The 22,677-nt window shown below is 45.4% G+C and overlaps 1 protein-coding gene across 2 annotated transcripts in view; it reads left to right on the top strand.

Moving 5' to 3' along the window:
* Window positions 1–3,489: 3,489 nt before the first annotated feature.
* Window positions 3,490–22,677, top strand: part of CCDC25 (coiled-coil domain containing 25) — a 155,047-nt gene continuing 135,859 nt past the window's right edge. The window contains exon 1 of one of the 2 annotated variants that reach the window (XM_063915020.1): window positions 3,490–3,512. The gene's annotated coding sequence lies outside the window, so the exon portion shown is untranslated. The other variant, XM_063915019.1, reaches the window with a different exon arrangement.

Raw genomic sequence — 22,677 nt, 5'->3', positions numbered from 1 at the left:
TTTTTGGAAGGGACATCCTGCGTGACACTGCAGTGCCACTCCTAGATGGGCCCGGTGTTTGTGTCGGCCACTAGGGTCGCTTATCTTACTCACACAGCGACCTCGGTGCAAATTTTAGGACTAAAAATAATATTGTGAGGTGTGAGGTATTCAGAATAGACTGAAAATGAGTGTAAATTATGGTTTTTGAGGTTAATAATACTTTGGGATCAAAATGACCCCCAAATTCTATGATTTAAGCTGTTTTTTAGTGTTTTTGGAAAAAAACACCCGAATCCAAAACACACCCGAATCCGACAAAAATAATTCGGTGAGGTTTTGCCAAAACGCGTTCGAACCCAAAACACGGCCGCGGAACCGAACCCAAAACCAAAACACAAAACCCGAAAAATTTCAGGCGCTCATCTCTACTTTGAACACACCCCACCCAAATCTACCTCTCTCTGCACATGTTATATCTGCCCCTCTGCAGTGCACATGGTATTGCCCAATTGCTAACTTTTTTGGTTTTGCTAACAAACTCATCAGATTGGATCACAATGGCCCTCATTCTGACTTTTTCGCTCGCTAGCTACTTTTAGCAGAAATGCAAACACAGGCCCTCATTCCGAGTTGTTCACTCGCTAGCCGCTTTTCGCAGCAGTACACACGCTAAGCCACCGCCCTCTGGGAGTGTATCTTAGCTTAGCAGAATTGCGAACTAAGGCCCTCATTCCGAGTCGTTCGCTCGGTAATTTTCATCGCATCGCAGTGAAATTCCGCTTAGTACGCATGCGCAATATTCGCACTGCGACTGCGCCAAGTAATTTTACAATGAAGATAGTATTTTTACTCACGGCTTTTTCTTCGCTCCGGCGATCGTAGTGTGATTGACAGGAAATGGGTGTTACTGGGCGGAAACACAGCGTTTTAGGGGCGTGTGGATAAAAACGCTACCGTTTCTGGAAAAAACGCAGGAGTGGCTGGAGAAACGGGGGAGTGTCTGGGCGAACGCTGGGTGTGTTTATGACGTCAAACCAGGAATGACAAGCACTGAACTGATCGCAGATGCCGAGTAAGTCTGGAGCTACTCAGAAACTGCTAAGTAGTTTGTAATCGCAATATTGCGAATACATCGGTCGCAATTTTAAGAAGCTAAGATTCACTCCCAGTAGGCGTAGGCTTAGCGTGAGCAACTCTGCTAAATTCGCCTTGCGAGCGATCAACTCGGAATGAGGGCCTAAGTATTCGCAATATTGCGAAAAGATTTTTCTGTGCAGTTTCTGAGTAGCTCGAGACTTATAGGCCCTACACACTTGGCGATATTCTTAAAGATATGAACGATCTCGTTCATAAATGAACGAGAACTCGTTCATATCTTTCAGTGTGGAGACTTAAGCGATGAACGATGCGCGTCCCCGCGCTCGTTCATCGCTGGTCTCCCGTCGGCTGTGCATGCAGGCCAATATGGACGATCTCGTCCATATTTGCCTGCACTTCAATGCAGCCGGGTGACGGGGGGAGTGAAGAAACTTCACTCCCCCCGTCACTGCCCCCCCCGCCGCCGGGTTGCTCGTCGGCCGTATCGGCCGTCGGGCACCTCGGCGGCGCATCGCCGAGTGTGTAGGGCCCCTTACTCTTCCAGTGCGATCAGTTCAGTGCTTGTCGTTCCTGGTTTGACGTCACAAACACACCCAGCGTTCGCCCAGACACTCCCCCGTTTCTACAGCCACTCCCGCATTTTTCCCAGAAACGGTAGCGTTTTTTCACACACTCCCATAAAACGGCCAGTTTCTGCCCAGAAACACCCACTTCCTGTCAATCACACTCCGATCACCAGAATGAAGAAAAAACCTTGTAATGCCGTGAGTAAAATACCAAACTTCTTAGCAAATTTACTTGGCGCAGTCGCAGTGCGAACATTGCGCATGCGCAATTAGCGGAAACTCGCTGCGATGCGAAGAAAATTACTGAGCGAACAACTCGGAATGAGGGCCACAAAGCCGCCGCCCTCTGGGAGTGTATTTTAGCATAGCAGAATTGCTAACGAAAGATTAGCAATTGCTAACGAAAGATTAGCAATTCTGCTAATATTAGCAGAATTGCTAACGAAAGCAATTTCCTTGCAGTTTCTGAGTAGCTCCAGACCTACTCCTAGATTGCGATCACCTCAGTCCGTTTAGTTCCTGGTTTGACGTCACAAACACGCCCAGCGTCTGACCAGCCACTCCTCCGTTTCTCCAGATACTCCTGCGTTTTTACCTGGCCCGCCTGCGTTTTTTAGCACACTCCCTGAAAACGGCCAGTTTCCGCCCAGAAACTCCCACTTTCTGTCAATCAGCAGAGCGATTGAAAAGCTTTGTTCGCCTGTGAGTAAAATAGCATAGTTTTGTGTAAATTTGCTTAGCGCGTGCGCCCTGAGATGCATACGCATGCGCAGAACTGCCGGATTTTAGCCTATTAGCAATTCTGCTAAAATTAGCAGCGAGCGAACAACTCGGAATGAGGGCCAATAAGCGATCGAACTGCAAAAATTACGAAAGGATGCCGGCGAATGTGCAACGCCTGTCCTGTGCATGGACCCACATTTTCTGCGGGTGCCCGCAGAAAATGCAAATGCCTCTGTCTGTCAATCAGGCAGTGGTGTGGCATCAACACTCCATTTCCTAGGCGGAGATGGAGCGTTGCAGAGGCGTGAATAGGGGCGTGATCACGGCGGCTGTGTGATGTCAAGCACAGCCGCCGTGATCAGAAAGATGGCGGCGGGCCTCATGCGGGCGCAGCCAAGCTGCGCGAGCAGGAGGCAACCCTCATTTCTACAATCAAGCAGAAATTGCAATGTTTTCTGCTTGATCGAGGGGGGGGGAGCGGCGGTCAATATACTGGGCGACCTTGCCCTGCGATGGGCGGCCCCCAGAATGCGATCACATGGATTGCAATTCTGCTACTTACTCATACCTCCCAACTTTAGTGTTCTGTGGAGCGGGACACTTGCGCGGCGAAGCCGCGCGCTCCCGGAAAAGGGACGTGACCTATGAAAAGGGGGCGTGGCTTCGCGGGAGGGCCGCGACCGCGAGCCACGCCCCCGTTTTCGTCACTGAGGGGGCATGCCCAGCGCTCTGTGAGCCGCTGGCATGCTCCCTCTCCCTCTGACTCCACTGAATAGACGCTGTGCGCATGCGCACAGCGTCTATTCACCGCTGCTCTGCTAAGCAGAGCAGCGATTGACAGAGCCTCCCAACTGACCCCCCCACCGCGGGACACTGCGGCCCGCGGGTGGGACAGCGGGACAGTCCCCAAAAAACGGGACTGTCCCGCGAAAATCGGGACAGTTGGGAGGTATGACTTACTGTAGCAGAATTTGCAATCCAACCTGAATCAGGCCCCAAGTCTGCTATAATCAGGAGTCTGCAAGATCCACAGCAGAGAATCCTCAGGCGCACAATCAGCTGGGAATACAAACACATGATGTAGCTTGGAAGCTGAAGTCTGCATGGATCTTAAGCAAGACTGAAAACACTGCAGGACAAGAAGTAAGACACAAGGAACACTTAGCACATGGATAAATAGGTCAGATTCGTAACAACAGCATTCCTATATTGTGATTATTATTCTTTTTTACTTTCATATAGCTATTCATTAATACTTTCCTTCTCCTCTTTGCGATCCGGCAACCGGGTCTTTGGCGATCACGGCTTCTCCCTGTTCTTCTGTCCCAGTGACGGAAGTGCTACAATGGGTGGGGGGGGGTGCCTGGGACCGCAGCAACAGTGCAGCCGGCACCGCCATCTTCTCCCACCCGCAGTCTGTAACAAAAAATTATAGTAATTATACGCTTACCTGTACAACGAGATTTGTGGTTTAGTTCATTAGAGGCCCTTGTGGCTTATTCTAAGACCACTGGCATGTTTAAGGAACGTATGGAACTCTATGAAAGTGAGATCAGATCATCTCATGGGGGTAGTTCAAATGAACAACCTGTAGTGAGACATTTTAGACAGTTTGGTCACCCTCTTGCAACCCTTAGATACAAGATGATAGAATAGATGCCTGGAAATAGGAGAGGTGGAGGCCGCACGAACATCCTTCTGGCGATAGAACCCTCATCTATCCCTTTAATAGGATTAGGTGAGCCAGGACAGTCAGATTTAATACCTTGCTGTAATGACTTAGTCCCCTGCTGTATTGTTCTCTCTGTATTGTATTGCAGCTGAGATCAATAGATGAAGGGGTTATGCTAATAAGCCTAGGTGCAGCAGAGAAGGCTAGATGAGCGAGGCTCCATCTGTATATCACCTCAATACTGTTATGTGTTTTTAACATCTTATAACATTATATGGCCTATATAGAATTATTCTGTATATATATATATATATATATATATATATATATATATTGGAAATAAATCAATTGCAGATGAATCAGGGAGTATACTTAAAGAGGAGACACTTCTGTGTCCAGGTATTACAATCGTTGGAGGATAACTATGACTAGAGTGTTTGCAAATGAGATTGCCATGTTTTCTTATTGTGTTACAAATATGGCATATTGTGGTGAGACTGTGATCCAGGCTTTGAGGCTGTGGTTTTACTCAGCATAGAGACATGTAAACTGAGACGCTACATTCCCTGATTTGCATCCGTAGTAAAAGCATATCTGACATTGTAACATCTACAGAGCAAGTTAAAGTCAATTTAGGTTATTTACAAACATGTAGAAGTGCGACGCAAATTTTATTTTGTAATGTAACATCAGGGGCGTATCTACCCATTGGCCAGGATGGCACTCGCCAGGGGCGCCAGCCGAGCAGGGGGCGCCGCCCGACGGTGTCACCCTCGGCCAATGGGTGGAATCCCTTAAGCCGTAGTGTCTGGCAATACCTGCTGTGCCGAGCTGCCTGGGATGGAGGGCGGAGCATCGCTCAGCAGGCAGGAGCTGGCGTCGGTGTCCGGCACCGCAATGCACTACGGGGAAGAAACTGAAAATAAACTACAACTCCCAGCAACCCTTCCTGTTGGGAGCTCCCAGAAGCAAGGGCTGCTGGGAGCTGTAGTTTATTTTCAGTTTCTTCACGTACTTTGGTGCGGTGCCGGACACCGGCGCCAGCTCCTGCCTGTTGAGCGATCCTCCGCCCTCCATCCTAGGCAGCTCGGCACAGCAGGTATTGCCAGACACTACGGCTTATCTGCTGGGATGTTGTGTGGTAGGGACTAGGGATATGTGCTGTGTGGGGAGGCTATGTATGTGCTGGGAGTGGGGGAGACTACTACTATGTGCTAAGGGCGAACTACAGCTATGTGCTGGGAGGGGGATGCAGACTATGGCTATGTGCTTGGGGAGGTGAGGAGCTATGTGCAGGGAGGGGGACTATGGCTATCTATGCTGGCAGGGAACTATTGTTATGTGATGGGAGGGGGGTGGGGACTACTGTATGACTGTTGGGAGAGGTGGAGATTACGGCTATTGCTTGGGGAGGTGGGCGCTATGGCTATTTACTGGGAGGGGACTATGGCTATGTGCTGGGAGGGGGATGGGGACTATGACTATATGACTGTGGGGGCTTATCTGGCACTGTGGGTGCATATGTGTATCTGGGACCGTGGGGGCATATCTAGCACTGTGGGGGCATATCTGGCACCGTGGGAGCATGTGTATCTGGCAATGTGGGGGCATATCTGGCAATGTGGGGGCATATCGAGCACTGTGGGGGCATATCTGGCACTGTGGGGGGCATATCTGGCACTGTGGGGCATGTGTGTATCTGGCACTATTGGGGGCATATGTGTATCTGGCACTGCACTATTGGGTTCATATGTGTATCACGCCCCATTTTCAGTGGCCACGCCCCATGTGGCATGGGGCCACACACATTTTTTCGGCGCGTGCACACAGTACCACTAAGATTTTTTTTCTACTTGCACCACTGAGTAGTGCGCTGTACTGCACTTCTTTGCACTACTATTTGATTATACTACCTGGCCTTGGGTGGCATTGCCCCCTCAGCCAGGCACTGCTGATGTCTCCTCAGTGTTGTAAGAATTACTGTGTGGGCATAATGTGTAAAGGGAACTGCTACTGTGTGGGCATGATGTGTATAAGGGTTACTACTGTGTAGCGTCATTTGAATTGGGGGAACTATTGTATGGTCGTGCCCCTTTCCCATAAGATTATGTCCCTTTTTGCACATGCACTTTCCTTTTTTCAAATATGGGGGGCGCCAGTCCCTTAGTTTGCCAGGGGCGCCCGGACCCTAGATACACCCCTGTGTAACATGACATCTTGTGTCAGTAATGTATAAGGTGTCACATAGCTCCTCAGTGCAAGCCAGCAAATGCATACTTTTATGGGGAGGATGTGGATTTATGAATCAAGATAGTGGCAATCGTAGGGGTACATTGTGACTGCATTGTGGCACAGTGATCAGCATTGCTAACTCACAGCAATGAGGACAGTGATTCTTCTATTAATCTTCCCCAGGTGTGTGTGTCATAGTTGCCTGCCCTCCCTCATTCTGCAGGAGACTCCCTGAAACAGCAGCAATCTCCCTGTCTCCCTGAATAGACCAGAAATATCCCTGATTACACCTTACCCCCATTATGCAGCTGTTACATTCTTAAAAAGAAATCAGAGATAAATACATTCAAATGGAATCATCAGTGCCATTTCTCTGCATTGGTTATAAGGCACAATGATCCCTATGGCTACATGCATTTTAAATAAGGTTTCTTGTGGTCACTTACAGTATATAGAACCTCTTGTAAAATACAATACACAAACACATCCTGCAAAGTATCAGTGTCTTTTCTACAACAAATAGATATTACTAAGTTTGGGGCTCATTTACATTTGGATGTAAGTCATTATCATGACACGCCTCTCAGATGTAGCGGTACGCGCCCGCGCTTTTAGTTGTTACTTTCACAATCTTCCTGAAATGCTTTTTCAAAAGTAGGCAAGTATGGTGTGTGCTGGATCTTACCTATGAGCCTTTACCTATGGGCTGCACGGCTGTAGCCCCCCCTGTATGCTGTAAAATATTGGGGTGCTGCTGTTAAAATAACATTACACTGGCCCTGTATGCTGTGAAAATTCAGAGGTGCAGTTGTTAAAAATTAAAAGCACACTGCTCCTGTATGCTGTAAAATATAGGGGTGCTACTGGCCCTGTATGTTGTAAAAATTAAGGGGTGCAGTTGTTACAAATTTAAAGCATACTGCTCCTGTATGTTGTAAAATATAGGGGTGCTTCTGTGCAAATAACATTACACTTGCCCTGTATGCTATAAAGATTCAGGGGTGCAGTTAAAAATTAAAAGTACACTGCTCCTGTATGCTGTCAAATATAGGGGTGATGCTGTTAAAATAACATTACACTGGCCATGTATGTTGTAAAAATTCAGGGGTGCAGTAAAATAAATGTATACTGGCCCGTCTTGTATGCTGTAATAATTTTAGGGTGAAGTAAAATAAATGTACACTGGCCCTGTCTTGTATGCTGTAATAATTCTAGGGTGCAATGAAAATCAATGTACACTGGCCCTGTCTTGTATGCTGTAAAAATTCAGGGGTGCAGTAAAAATAAATGTACACTGGCCCTGTCTTGTATGCTGTAATAATTTTAGGGTGAAGTAAAATAAATGTACACTGGCCCTGTCTTGTGTGCTGTAATAATTCTATGGTGTAATCAAAATCAATGTACACTGGCCCTGTCTTGTATGCTGTAAAAATTCAGGGGTGCAGTGAAAATCAATGTACACTGACCCTGTCTTGTATGCTGTAATAATTCTAGGGTGCAGTGATAATAAATGTACACTGGCCTTGTCTTGTATGCTGTAAAATTACAGGGGTGTAAAAATAGAGGGGTGCTGTAGGTCTGACCTTCACAACTGTATGGGAAGAGGAGGCTCCTACCACCTTTTGCACGCCCCCCTGCAAGTACTGGGAGAAGCACCACCAGTCCAGTTGCTGATATTGAGAATGTCAGTGTCACTGTAGAAGTACATAAGGATGAAGAAGATATTGGTGTAGCTGGCGCTGCAGAGGAAGTTGACAATGAGGATTCTGATGGTGATGTGTTTTGTTTGAATAAGGCACCAGTGGAGACAGTTGTTGGCCATGGGATGAAAACGCACATTGTCATGCCTGGGCAAAATACCAAAAAAAAAACCTCTTTGGTGTGGAATTATTTCTCCACAAATCCGGACAACAGGTGTCAAGCCATCTGTTGCCTTTGTCAGTCCATAATAAGTAGGGTAAAGGACGTTAACCACCTAGGAACATCCTCCCTTATACGTCACCTGCAGCGCATTCATCATAAGTCATTGTCAAGTTCAGAAACTTTGGGTAATAGTGTAAACAGTCCACTGACACCTAAATGATGCAGTTTGTTTGAATAGTGTTTCTCTGTGAGGATGAGGATGTACACACTGAAGGCGGGGGATCTGAGGATGAGGATGACATCTTTCCACTGTAGAGCCAGTTTGTGCAAGAAGAGATTAATTGCTTATTTTTTGGTGGGGGCCCAAACAAACCAATAATTTCATTGTGCATGTCCTGTTTATACAACATTAGGGTGGGTGGGAGGGCCCAAGGACAATTCCATCTTGCACGTCTTTTCTTTACCACATAATTCCAGAGGTGCTGCCCAATATGCGGTGCTGCCCCTCTGCCCTATCAGTCCAGGGGTACTGCCCCACTGCCGTTTAAGTTCAGGGGTGCTGTTGCCTGTCTTCTGTGCTGTGTAATTCTCCAGAGGTGCTGCCTATGCTGTATAAGTCATGGGGTGCTGCCGTATAATTCCAGGGGTGCTGCTGTACTTGATCCTAGGTTTAAATGAAAGCCTAGTGCAGATATGAAACAAGCTTCAACATCACAAACAGATTTGTGAAAACTAGCCGCAAAGGTGGAAATGGAAATTGCCAAAGTGTTTTAAAATAAGTGGGGAGAGACCACATTTGTGGCCAAAGTCAGTGTGACTCAGAAGAGACTGAATCATAATCCAGCGCAACTGCCGGAGAGGTAATAGTGATACTGTATTTTCTGCCGGAGCATTAGAGAGAGGCTCTTCTCAATTATTTCATGTTACGGACTCACTCAAATGAATGGCTCCAATTAGTCAACCTTAATTTTGATTTATTATTGATGTTCCACATTTTGGGATTATTACTTTAGAAGATGCGCATTTGTTGTACAGGGATCTTCTTTTCTTAAGGGCGGCGTAGCGTTATTGCAAGACCTTGCGGTGTTAGAAGAACAGAGTGACAATGCTAAATTCCTTTGTCGTATAACAACCCTTTATGAAGCTAAGAACACTGTACGCTGTTTGCTTAAGAAGTACCGTAATGGTACGCTATTGGCGTAGCGATCGCTCAGCCGTAGGCGAGACGCTCAAGCGTCACGTTCGCTCACGGCCCAGTGATCACAGGACACGTTATTGGCTATGACTAGAGTAATGATTCGCTATGGCGTAGCGGACGCTCGAGACCACGAGGAGATCACCAGCGGCGCAGACGCTCACAACGCTATACCTTAATGTTTAAACCTTATACCAAAGAAATACAAAGAATACCTCAATGTGAGTACAGGGTGTAAGTGCAACCTTGTGTAACCTGACTAACTACAAAGCTGCTTGAGCGTCACCGACGCTCAAGTGAACACTTAACACTATAGAAAACACACAGATACTGGTTTAGGTTCCAAAGCCTATTAACTGTATTATATCTAATATACTTGTAAAAGGGGATAACAGTACAAATGATACACTACAATATAACAGAGACTTCCTAACCACAGAACTAAACAATACTATCTAATACAATACAATACTAGTCTAGGGGAGATACGAGAGAGAGAGAGAAGGGAAAGAGAGAGAGAGAGAGAGAGACGGAGAGAGATGAGAGAAATTGGCTCACAGAAAGACAATGATAACGGAGAGAAACTTACGCACAAGGGTAAACGATCGCATGCGCCTGGACATCCAGCACCCGATTTTCAGCAATGAGAACCGTTGAAGAGTGAGAGCTGGATGTGGTCGGCCTGCCTATTTATGCCCCACACATAATGCAATCTCCTGGTCCTACAATCCCATTGTCCATTGGCCGAAGGAATTCGGCCCTGCATCATAACAAAAGGTCATAGGGTGATTCATACAGGTGGGCTGTGACGATTTCCAACAGCTCAGGTGGGTGGGAAACTGGGTTTCCCGCCGCATACCTGAGTATGTGTAAATAATAGAAATGGACATAAACTTCTTATGTCCATAACTATTCGCACGAGCGATTAATACGCTCCAAACCAACACCGGAATATTGCTAATTAAATACTCTTCCGATGGGTACCAAACACTGCTGTATGATTCCTGTTAGACCCTTCGTACGATATAAAGAGGGATTCCTCAGCTCTGGGACATTGTATTTTAACCAAACTTTCAGAATCTATCAAAGGGACCATGATCTATAAACTACATTAATTGTGAACATTTGTAACGAATGAGTCGCACGCTATGACTACATAAACTCTACCGTAAATACGCATACCGCGCCTGCGAGTGCACGCTATTGCGGGTATGCGCCTCCACGGGAGAGCGTACGCACGCGCAGCGCGGACCAGTGTGCGGTGCAAATATGGCAACGTGCATTGAGACATTTTTCTGACTTTGACAGTCCACCCTTTGGCAGTCAATAATAACTGCCACAAAACATTTAAGGAGAAAAATGCAAGTCAGGGGTTAATTGATTTCCATGGTTGGGTAAGGGAGGAGAGAGGAGAAGGTGTGAAGAGGGTATGACCTAGTGAGATAGCAGAAGCATGTGTGTATGAATCCATGTTTGGGGGGTCATGTATCATCGTGCCGTACGTGTTGTAAATCAAGCTTCGAGGTATTGCGAAGTATACATTTGAATTCCTTCTTATCCTGTGGTACAGGTCTGTGGATGGGCTGTCAAACTTTACCGAGCTCTTTTCGGATTTTGAACAAAATGGGGAGCACATTTTAGTTGATGATACATGAATGGGGGAGGTATGTGGTTGCTGATATCTGTGCCTGTATTCCCTATCGTCTATGTGTGTCATTACCTGAGGGTTGTAGAGATGAAGATAAAGAACACTTATGGAAAATGCAATGATATTCTATGTCAGGGAAATGTACATCTGTCGTCGAAGTTGTGTTCGGTATCTGCTGAGAGTCGTCTTCTTTGCACTGTATTGCTCCTTGGGCATGAGCAAATAGCTTTGTCTGAGCCATCAGATTTACAAAAAATGTTGGGCTAGCGTGAGTTTAAAAGTACTAGGGAAACTGGGGATCCATGGCAAAGTTCATCAAGTGTCCATATTTAAAGTTGTCAAATCTTCTTCTTTGGTCAATCCGTTGTCTGTATACATCTCGTCTCGTCAGCTTCCTCGTCCAAGGGGGTCTTTGTATCTTGGAGAAAAAGCAGAAAAACAGGTGAAAGAAACGGACCGTATAATCGCATTTTCATCACATCCTGGTTTCTATCATTGGGTCATAAATCAAATCCAGGTTAATTACGGTTTCCTCACTCCTCAAGCTCATCACTTTTGTACTTTGTTTGCACCTCATTAAAGCCTGCCCGCATCTAAATATCAATCCAATCGATATAACGACACCCAAGATACATAGTAGAAACTTTCCAACATCCATTATGACTCCTTGAGCCCATTCTCCCAAACCGGAGAACCAATTTCGCGGGTTCAACCATGACACCCAACCAGTCAGCTCATTACCTACAGCAGCAAGGGTGAGATTGTGTTTTCGACGAAATTCCCACTTCAATTGGAGAATATCGTCCATCTTTTGGTCTATGACCTCTACCGGATCCTCGGTGCTATTTGTGATATACGTGCAACACTTTATGCCGTACTGTGTTGCCAATGTAACACAATATCCGCCTGTTACTGCTGTAAGATAATTAAGAACCATCCTATGCTGAACTAGTTCTGTTTTGTAAGCTTGAAGTTCTCTTCCAGTGTATCTAAACGTGTCATCATACATTTCAGTGATATTATCTAACAAATTGGCGAGTGCGGAAATGTATCTATAATTCATCACACCTCGAGCGGTGCGAGTGAAATCTAACGCTACCAGAACCTGAATCCCGGTGGATTCATGGATAAGATCAGAGGCCGGATGCTCTAACCTTTCTGACAGTTGTCTTTTAACTCGGTGCTCGTAATGAGTGTGAGTATAAGGAGCTTGGGCACCACGGTGTATGTCCTTCATTTTGTCATGTGTAACAGTCATCACTTCAGGCAATACTTTTCCAATATAACACAATCCTTCAGAGTTTGGGGCAAGCCACTTGTACGCCTTTCTCCCGCATATGAAATATGCATCATCGGGGAGAACATAAGGGACGGAGAAGGACATGACCATGTTACAAACCTTCCAGGTGAAATCTCCTGACCCTAATTCTTCCATCTGCCTAATGCACGTATCGGTTTGTACGATATGTGCACAGTATCCTGGTGATACCTCACCAACTCTAGTAATCCTATTTCCTAAGGTATATCGATACCGGAAAGATTTTCCTCTACTGGCTATGTGGCGTACGAGCTCTGTATCTGTAGGCATTCTATCTGCTCTGTGTGAAAAGGTCATGGTAAGGTTGCTCCATGACACTTCCCAATTTCCCGGTTTTCTGGGATTGGAGATGTTAAAACATAAGAGGGACCTATCCACATGGTATTGGTGGAGCTTCAAACTAGGAGGGCTGGAGATGTTAAACCTCCGGTCCACCGGTCTCCCACCACTTAGCTCAAGTACCTCCCCTAACGTTAAAGGAAATGGTACTAGCCCTGATTTACTGTGACCCTGAGGTACTTGAGAGCATACCCAACAATCTGTTTGGTTTAACACGTTACCCACTAGAGAGTGATAGTCACTCAATGGATGCCGGTCCATATGGATATTAAAACTAGATTGGCATTTCTTTATGCATCCATCTTCAACCAGATTATCACAGAGCCTACAGATACAATTTTCTTCAGCTAACAATCCATCACAATTTCTTCTATCGGATCGTTTTCTGATACTCGCCTTTGCTTGTTGGTTTGGTTGATCTTGGAAAACTACGCCTCCATCATCATAATCGGAACCCATTCCAGAACCTCTCTCGACCTCTATGGTACTCTCGCCGGAACAGACTGCTCTGGTCAACATCATGATTAACATCAAAATCCGGATCACAGTCTCTTGGGGCAAGTCCATCTTTGAGGAAAAAAATAGAGAAGAATGAGAAGGGGGAAAAAGAAATCTTAAGGGAGAGGGGCTGGGAAGTGGAGAAAAACAATAAAAGGGAGAAGGGAGTCGACAACTGCTTTCGGTCTTCAAGGCTCAGGTGCCGCCTCAGTCCTCCTGGAACAGACACTCCAGTGATACAACCTCTACCGTCTGTTCCTTATCACGGGACTTCTCTGGATCGGCAACCTTTTTGCAGTGGGATGAATGGACCCAAGTCTCTCTCTCTCAGCAACCTTCAATGCTGTGGTGCTAGTCAATAAGACCTGGTATGGTCCTTCCCATCTATCAATAAGACAACCTGAGCGTAGAAAATTTCGTATCATTACATAATCCCCAGGTTCAATGTCATGACAATTACTATCTGGTAAATCAGGAATCACCAACTTCAGATTATCATTTTGATTCCTCAACTGTTTACTCATGTTAATCAAGTATTTTACAGTTACTTCATTGTTACATTTCAAATCATCCTGAGGGTTAATCATGACATGCGGTTGTCGACCAAACAGAATTTCAAAAGGGGACAGGTTAAGAGGGGACCTGGGAGTGGTTCTGATGCTATACAAAACAATGGGTAAAGCTTCTGGCCACGTCAATCCTGTCTCTGCCATTACTTTACTCAATTTATTTTTAATAGTGCTGTTTACTCTTTCGACCTTCGCACTCGCCTGTGGACGGTACGGAGTGTGCAGCTTACTATCAATTCCCATCAACTTACACATTCCTTGAAAGACATCACCTGTAAAATGGGTACCCCTATCACTTTCAATGATTCTAGGGATACCATATCTACATACAAATTCCTGCACAATTTTCTTAGCTGTAAACATAGCGGTATTTGTAGCTGCTGGAAAAGCTTCGACCCAATTCGAGAAAACATCTATACAGACAAGTACATATTTCAAATTTCTACATGGGGTAATTGAATGAAGTCAATTTGTATTACCTGGAAAGGGCCGCCGGCAGGTGGGATATGGGATGGTTCTGTAGGTATTGCTTTTCCAATATTCTTTCTCAGACAGGTAAGGCATGACATTGCTCTTTTACCCGCATGAGAGGAGAATCCTGGGGCGCACCAGTATGCTCTTACCAATTTGCACATCCCCTCCTTGCCTAGATGAGTCAGCCCGTGAGCTGCTTCAGCCAGACATGGAAGGTATGCCCTGGGGGCCACTGGTTTACCATGTCCATCCGTCCAGAGCCCTGAGGACTCCTGGCCATATCCCTTTGCCTTCCAGACTGCTCTTTCCTGTGTGGAACACAAATTCTGCATCTCACACAACTTCTGTGTGTTGATGGTATTAAATACCATCAACTGTGTGGTGTTTGTCCGTGTGGGGGTAGCAGCTGCAAGCTTTGCGGCTTCGTCTGCTCGGCTGTTACCAAGGGATACTGGGTCTTGGCTATATGTATGTGCTTTACATTTGATAACAGCCACTCTGTCGGGTTCCTGTATCGCTGTTAGAAGCCTTTTTATGTGAGCTGCATGCGCTATCGGTGTACCAGCTGCCGTCATGAAATTTCTGAGACGCCATAGCGCTCCGAAATCATGTACTACCCCGAACGCGTATCTAGAATCGGTGTAGATATTGGCAGACTTACCCTTAGCCAATTCACATGCTCTGGTTAGGGCGACCAGTTCAGCAACCTGGGCTGAGTGAGGTGGGCCTAGCGGTTCCGCTTCTATGGTGTCTTGGTCATCTACGACTGCGTATCCAGTACACAAGTCTCCCGAGTCTGACTGTCTGTGACAACTACCGTCCGTGTAGAACGTGAGTTCTGCATCTTCCAGTGGATTGTCACTGATGTCAGGCCTTGCGGTAAAATTTTGGGTCAAATATTCCATACAATCATGTGTATCTTCCTTTGCATTAAATCCTCCTTCCCCATCACTCTCACCTTCCACCCTTTGTGTCTGACCAGGCACACCTGGGAGAAATGTTGCAGGGTTTGTGGCAGTGTCATGTCTCTAATGGCTTGGATTCTATCAGCGGTCAGGTGTCTCAGTCCTTGTGTTAGACAGTGTCCCAAATATTTTACCTTAGCTTGGCATAATTGCAACTTGTCTTTGGAAACCTTGTGACCTGTGTCTGAAAGATGAAACAGGAGCTGTTTCGTATCCTTCAGGGATGCCTCCAATGAATCAGAACACAGTAGTAGATCATCCACGTACTGTATCAACACTGATCCACTCTCCGGTTGGAAAGACTGTAAACAATCATGCAAAGCCTGAGAAAATATACTTGGACTGTCTATGAAACCTTGGGGTAACCGAGTCCACGTGTATTGGACTCCTCTGTATGTGAATGCAAACAAATATTGGCTGTCAGGGTGCAGAGGTACCGAAAAGAAAGCGGAGCAGAGGTCAATAACAGTGAAAAATTTGGCAGTGGGAGGAATTTGCATTAGGATGACAGCTGGATTAGGCACTACGGGGAACTGACTCTCAACTATTTTGTTAATCCCCCTTAGATCCTGCACTAGCCTGTAACCCCTCCCCCCACTCTTTTTAACAGGGAAGATGGGACTATTTGCGGTGCTGGACGTTCTTACTAGAATGCCCTGTTGTAGCAAGCGCTCTATTACGGGAAAAACTCCTAGCTCCACCTCTGGCTTCAGAGGATACTGTGGGATTTTTGGAGCTATCCTACCATCTTTTACTTGCACAACTACTGGAGCTACGTTTGCCATTAATCCAGTGTCCTGTCCATCTTTTGTCCAAAGCGACTCTGGTATCTGAGATGTCATCTCTTCTACTTGGGATGGATTCCTATTTGTCATAATGGAATGTGACATTAATTTTGATGGGGAGTCTAGCATGTCTCGTACTTCCTGAGCGTGATTCTCAGGAATGTCCAAGAATACACCTTCAGGAGTACAATAAATGACGCAACCCATTTTACATAGTAAGTCTCTTCCCAGGAGATTAGTTGGTGCAGATGCAGCCAGCAAAAAGGAATGCTTGGTATGCAAAGGCCCTATTGTAATCTCGGCTGGTTTGCTAACAGGGTAGTGCTGGACTACTCCTGTTACTCCCATGGCTGGAATTGTCCTACCAGTGGTTCTCATGCCCACTGTCGAATTTATCACTGACTTGGCCGCCCCTGTGTCTACAAGAAAGTTTAAAGTTTTACCAGCCACATTGATTGCAATCTCTGGTTCGCTTCCAAGACTGGCAATCAACTTAACTGGCTGCAGATTACAGGTATGGCCATACCCCTATTGGGTATGCTGACCTCCCTGAATCCCATTGGCAGCAACTACTTGTGGGGGAGTTAGCTGGGAACTACCAGAGGCATGCCAATCTCTGTTCGGGGGATATCTTTTTGTTTCCCCTGTATGTGGCTCAAAACTCCGCCTCTGTGGACCCTGCTCCCAATGTCGTGTGTTGTGTTGTTGTCTAGGGGTTGAAAAGATCTTTGTACATTCTTTGTTCTACATTCTCGTGCATAGTGTCCCGGTCTGTTACAAGAAAAACATGTTATTACACTTGCCTTACCCACAGGATTCGGTGGTACATACGCAGGCTGCCTTGTGGTCAGCGCCTGTATACTTACGGACATCAACTTATCACTTTGCGACTCTCTGTGCCTAGTGATGTTTCTGTCGTGATCAATAGCAGCCTCTCTCAAGCCGGACACTGACAGACCTCGCCAGCAATGGTTGCGTGGTCTGAACCCTAGTCTTTAATGTTTCCTTTAAACCATCCATCAGTACAGATACTGCTACTTCCCGATGGTTTGGGTTGGTCTTTATGTCTTCTATACCCGTGTACTTTGCCATTTCTAATAGTGCCCGGTGAAAATATTCTATTGCCGTTTCGGACTCCTTTTGCTTAATGGAAAATATTTTATTCCATTTAACAACGGCTGGGAAATACTCTTTTAGCTGTAAATTTATCCTTTTTACATTATCCTTGTTGTACACGTCTGTAAGCGGTACATCTTTATCCAATGCACAATCAGCTAAAAATTGAGTTGCGTCAACATTGGAAGGTAAACAAGCTCTTAGCAGTATCTGCCAATCCTTGTTGTTGGGTTCTACAGTGTTACCTAGATCCCTGATGTATTTTTGGCTAGCAACTAAATCCTTCCTGGGGTCAGGAAATTCGGACACTATTGTTCTTAATTCCATTCGGGAAAATGGAGTGTACATGGCAATGTTCCTTATGGGAGTGGCTCCAGACACATCTGTTTTTCCATTGGGAACTGCTATTACCCTTACAGGAGCAATTCTAACAGCCTCTTCCTGTGTAGATTCTACTGCTTGTTGTGGTACAATTGTTTCAGTGTAGTGCATGGTGCCGTACTTACCCGTTGACACGACCTCACCTATCCCTCCGCTAGGGGCTTTCACTAATCTCGTGGGTGTCGCGGTGCCTACTGTGGTTTCTGCTATGGTGGCTGCAAGAGAGAGAGCTGAAATTGTTGCTGAATCGTCTTCTTGATCACACTCCTGAGGAAGGTTCAAAACAGGGTACATCTTGCACGGGTTAATACTTGCATGAGTTATTTGGTTAACATCATTAACATTTACAGTGTTACTAAGAGTTTGTGTTTTACAACCCAGTGCGTTTCTCTCCGCAATCAACTTCTCTCCTGCAATGTATGGTGGAGGAGGAGCTGTGGCAATCAACTTCCTGACTGCCCCAGATCCTGCCGCCAGAGCCAAACCTCTCTGTATCTCACCTTCCTGGTGCCATAACTGTAAACAATCATGATGTTGAATTCGTCTCTTTGTTGATTTTACGAGACATATCCTCCTCCTTAAATTTTGTAACACTTCTGGACTGAAGCTACCTATTCTTGGGAATTTGTCCCTGTCTTGTACAGTCATTCTCTCCCATTCATCACATAAAACCTCTGTGTGACTACCGTATTTTTCACACATTACATATCGTGCCGACCCAACTGGTCGGTTCTCTGAATCAACCCGAACCGAGGTTGATCGCCCCCAACCTGAACAAATGGCCCCCATAATCTGCAGGCGTTGCTTATTCCTCCTTGGATCTTTATCTCAAGGTTTTCAGCGAACCCTTACAAACAAACCAAGATGTCCTTGGGCAGGCCGGCGGTGGTGGTTTATCAAGTACCCCACTTACTTCTCGCCCACGTTGGCCAGTACTGCAATCACTGTAACCAGAGCTGCTGTACCCAACCTAGGGCCCCTGTGAACCTTTATTTACTGGGGCGCGTTCCCCAGCAAGTATCGGTTGTTGGATAGTTCCTGAGTGACCAGCGAACTTCCCTTCCAAAAATAAAAAATTACACAAATCACGTCAGAATGTACAAATAGCGTTTGTGACCACTTTACTCTAATGGTATTAGGTCAGATTACTAACTACTGCACACAATTACGTGCGGTCCAATCGTTCAGTACACGAGCACTACTTGTCATGTACTGAAAGATCAATGGAATCGATGTTTCCGGACGCGATTCCTTCAGCAAGAGCTTGTATGGCCTATATGGGTTCTGCACCAACACCCCAGGCGTTGTGCCACTGGACTTTTATAGCGGACCTCTTTGTCTATTTTACCTGTTACCTTATGACCTCCTGGTCTGTTACCTTATGACCTCCTGGTCTTGTTACCTTATGACCTCCTGGTCTTGTTACCTTATGGTCCGCTATACTCTAATGCTCAAATATTATTTAACCAGGGATGCCTCCCTAGCCACCGTATATGTCACTTACACGTATGTCCCTTGACGAGTACCCGGCTTTCCTTTTGGTTCCACCTTAAAGTTATATAAACTTTTGTATACAAAACACACTCACTCAACACATGTACACTTTTGTTTCTATATCTATTTCTGCGCAGAAATTGTCTTTAGGCCAAAAGTGTTACCAATTAGGAGCAGGATCTGTTAAACTAAATTTCAGATTTTTTCAAAAATAGATTTGCGTTATTTACCGCGTCGCGTTATCTACCGCTGTGCGTTAATTATTGCCTTTGCGTTACTTCACTTTATCACAGCTTGAGCTACGTGGGCGTAACCGGACGCTACGTTGCGTAATGAACGCTGCGTGCGTCTGCCTTTGGATTGCGTACGCTAGTCTTTGTTAGCGACACGTGTACGCAATATAAAGATCCACCGTAACACAATTTCTATTTTTATCAATGTAAATGATCCCTGATCATCTACCGCAATCCACACTGACTGCCTTGTATCTCAGACAAACCGTGTGTTTGTTCTATACTTTAACTATCACCTCTACTATGAAATAACAGCAAATCTCTTTTTAGCACTTTCTATCAACTATAAAATTTGGCAAACAGGAATAGTGATATACGAAAATGAAACAGAAAATGCAGATATATGTATGCGTGCGTGTATACACAAGACAGAAGAGAAATAAACAGTTTTAAAAGACACAAGCGTTTTGTTCTTACTTCCGGTTCCCGGATTCCTTCAGCACTCTTTATCTAAGCGAAGCAGACGCTTATCCCGTCAGCACTGGGAGACAACCTCCCACCCTTTGCTGGGGGATAATGTCTGCTGATCTACCTAGTGCAGATATGAGAAGGATAGGACGAGTCCCCAATTGACAATGCTAAATTCCTTTGTCGTATAACAACCCTTTATGAAGCTAAGAACACTGTACGCTGTTTGCTTAAGAAGTACCGTAATGGTACGCTATTGGCGTAGCGATCGCTCAGCCGTAGGCGAGACGCTCAAGCGTCACGTTCGCTCACGGCCCAGTGATCACAGGACACGTTATTGGCTATGACTAGAGTAATGATTCGCTATGGCGTAGCGGACGCTCGAGACCACGAGGAGATCACCAGCGGCGCAGACGCTCACAACGCTATACCTTAATGTTTAAACCTTATACCAAAGAAATACAAAGAATACCTCAATGTGAGTACTGGGTGTAAGTGCAACCTTGTGTAACCTGACTAACTACAAAGCTGCTTGAGCGTCACCGACGCTCAAGTGAACACTTAACACTATAGAAAACACACAGATACTGGTTTAGGTTCCAAAGCCTATTAACTGTATTATATCTAATATACTTGTAAAAGGGGATAACAGTACAAATGATACACTACAATATAACAGAGACTTCCTAACCACAGAACTAAACAATACTATCTAATACAATACAATACTAGTCTAGGGGAGATACGAGAGAGAGAGAGAAGGGAAAGAGAGAGAGAGAGAGAGAGAGACGGAGAGAGATGAGAGAAATTGGCTCACAGAAAGACAATGATAACGGAGAGAAACTTACGCACAAGGGTAAACGATCGCATGCGCCTGGACATCCAGCACCCGATTTTCAGCAATGAGAACCGTTGAAGAGTGAGAGCTGGATGTGGTCGGCCTGCCTATTTACGCCCCACACATAATGCAATCTCCTGGTCCTACAATCCCATTGTCCATTGGCCGAAGGAATTCGGCCCTGCATCATAACAAAAGGTCATAGGGTGATTCATACAGGTGGGCTGTGACGATTTCCAACAGCTCAGGTGGGTGGGAAACTGGGTTTCCCGCCGCATACCTGAGTATGTGTAAATAATAGAAATGGACATAAACTTCTTATGTCCATAACTATTCGCACGAGCGATTAATACGCTCCAAACCAACACCGGAATATTGCTAATTAAATACTCTTCCGATGGGTACCAAACACTGCTGTATGATTCCTGTTAGACCCTTCGTACGATATAAAGAGGGATTCCTCAGCTCTGGGACATTGTATTTTAACCAAACTTTCAGAATCTATCAAAGGGACCATGATCTATAAACTACATTAATTGTGAACATTTGTAACGAATGAGTCGCACGCTATGACTACATAAACTCTACCGTAAATACGCATACCGCGCCTGCGAGTGCACGCTATTGCGGGTATGCGCCTCCACGGGAGAGCGTACGCACGCGCAGCGCGGACCAGTGTGCGGTGCAAATATGGCAACGTGCATTGAGACATTTTTCTGACTTTGACAGTAGTTTCAGTGATCTTGCATTGCATAAGCTTTCCATTTCACTGCAGCACTAGATGGGCCAGGAGCTCCTGCAAGACACAAACAGTTACTGAATGAGGCCTAGTAAGGAGTCTCATGTTGGCTTACAGCCAGGAAGATGTCTGGATTTCCAGGCTGAGGTATGCTGTGGACACAGAGGTTAGCATTGCTTCCTTCCACAGTCCTACTTATAGTATGAAATGAGTATGGACTGTAGAGTGGTAAGCTCCACTAGGGCAGGGGCTCAATAACAAAAAAAGTACTGTACAGTCGTGCTTAGTACTTTACCAAACCCACCTGAACTCAACTTGCCCCATCCGTGGCTGCTGTGGGGGCTCAGGAGGGGCTGCTAAAACATCTAAGGGGCTGCTTTATTTAAAAATAAAATATGACCCTTTTGTCTGTGCTCACTGTCTACCCCTTCTGTGTCACTCTGGTCTGTTAGCCCTTCACCTTTTAGATTGTAAGCTCGCAAGAGCAGGTACTTCTTTCCTCATGTGCCTTTCCTTTTCTTACTTACACAATCATATACTCCATACTGCCTTCGATGGCACCTAAACCCTGGTTTTCTATACCTGTCCTATATTGTCTTGAGCTATATGTGCTGTTTTCTTGTTTGCTCATTTGATTATGTACTGTGTATTGGGCGCTGCAGATCCCTTGAGGCGCCATATAAAGGATAATAATAATAATAATTAATAAAATAAACAAGACACACGGGTATGCTCACATGCGTGTAACTGGGAACTGTGAAAAACAAAAATAAGGCATCTGCTACAAAATATGTAAATAAATATGCAATAAAAAATGGAAATAAAAAGAAACCCACGAGATTTTCACAAAATAACTCTCTAGACTCCATGGAGGGGCAAATATCCAATCTTGATCCTGTGGTATACACCAGTTTATATACATCCCAGCATTAAATGTGAGATTATTTTAGTCCCTGAAAATGGAGAAGGGGGTACAGTTTTAGAGGCTTTGGCCCCTAGTTTTTCAGTTTGTCCAGTAATGTGGTAATTAATAATTATATATTTGCTTGGTTGAAGTCCTTTCTGTTCCACACCAATAGAGGAGTGAAGGTCAAAGCCTGTGTGTTGTTCCTGATTGCGTGTGCCTCTCTATTTTTTTATTCACCTTCTTGACACTGTCCTCTTCCTCTTGCCTCTTCTCATAATGTGAAAAGTCATAAAATATGGAGGTGCTATGTTCGTAGCTAGCTATGATTCGGAGAACTTGGCAAGCTTTTTCCAGGGGACCACCTGTCACTGAATTGATGGGTTTTTTTTAAACTGTGCATGTCCTGATTAAACAACATAAGGGTGGGTGGAAGAGCCCAAGACAATTCCATCTTGCCCCTCTTTTTTTTTCTTTGCATCATGTGCTCTTTGGGGCCTAGTTTTTAAAACTGCCATCCTGTCTGCCACTGCAGTGCCACTCCTAGCTGGGCCAGGTGTTTGTGCCGCATACTTGT

The sequence above is a fragment of the Pseudophryne corroboree genome, chromosome 4 (genome assembly GCF_028390025.1).
Source record: "Pseudophryne corroboree isolate aPseCor3 chromosome 4, aPseCor3.hap2, whole genome shotgun sequence".
NCBI classification, from domain to species: Eukaryota; Metazoa; Chordata; class Amphibia; order Anura; family Myobatrachidae; genus Pseudophryne; species Pseudophryne corroboree.
Note: the sequence above shows the minus strand (reverse complement) of the source record. Positions and strands in the feature narration are given on the sequence as shown.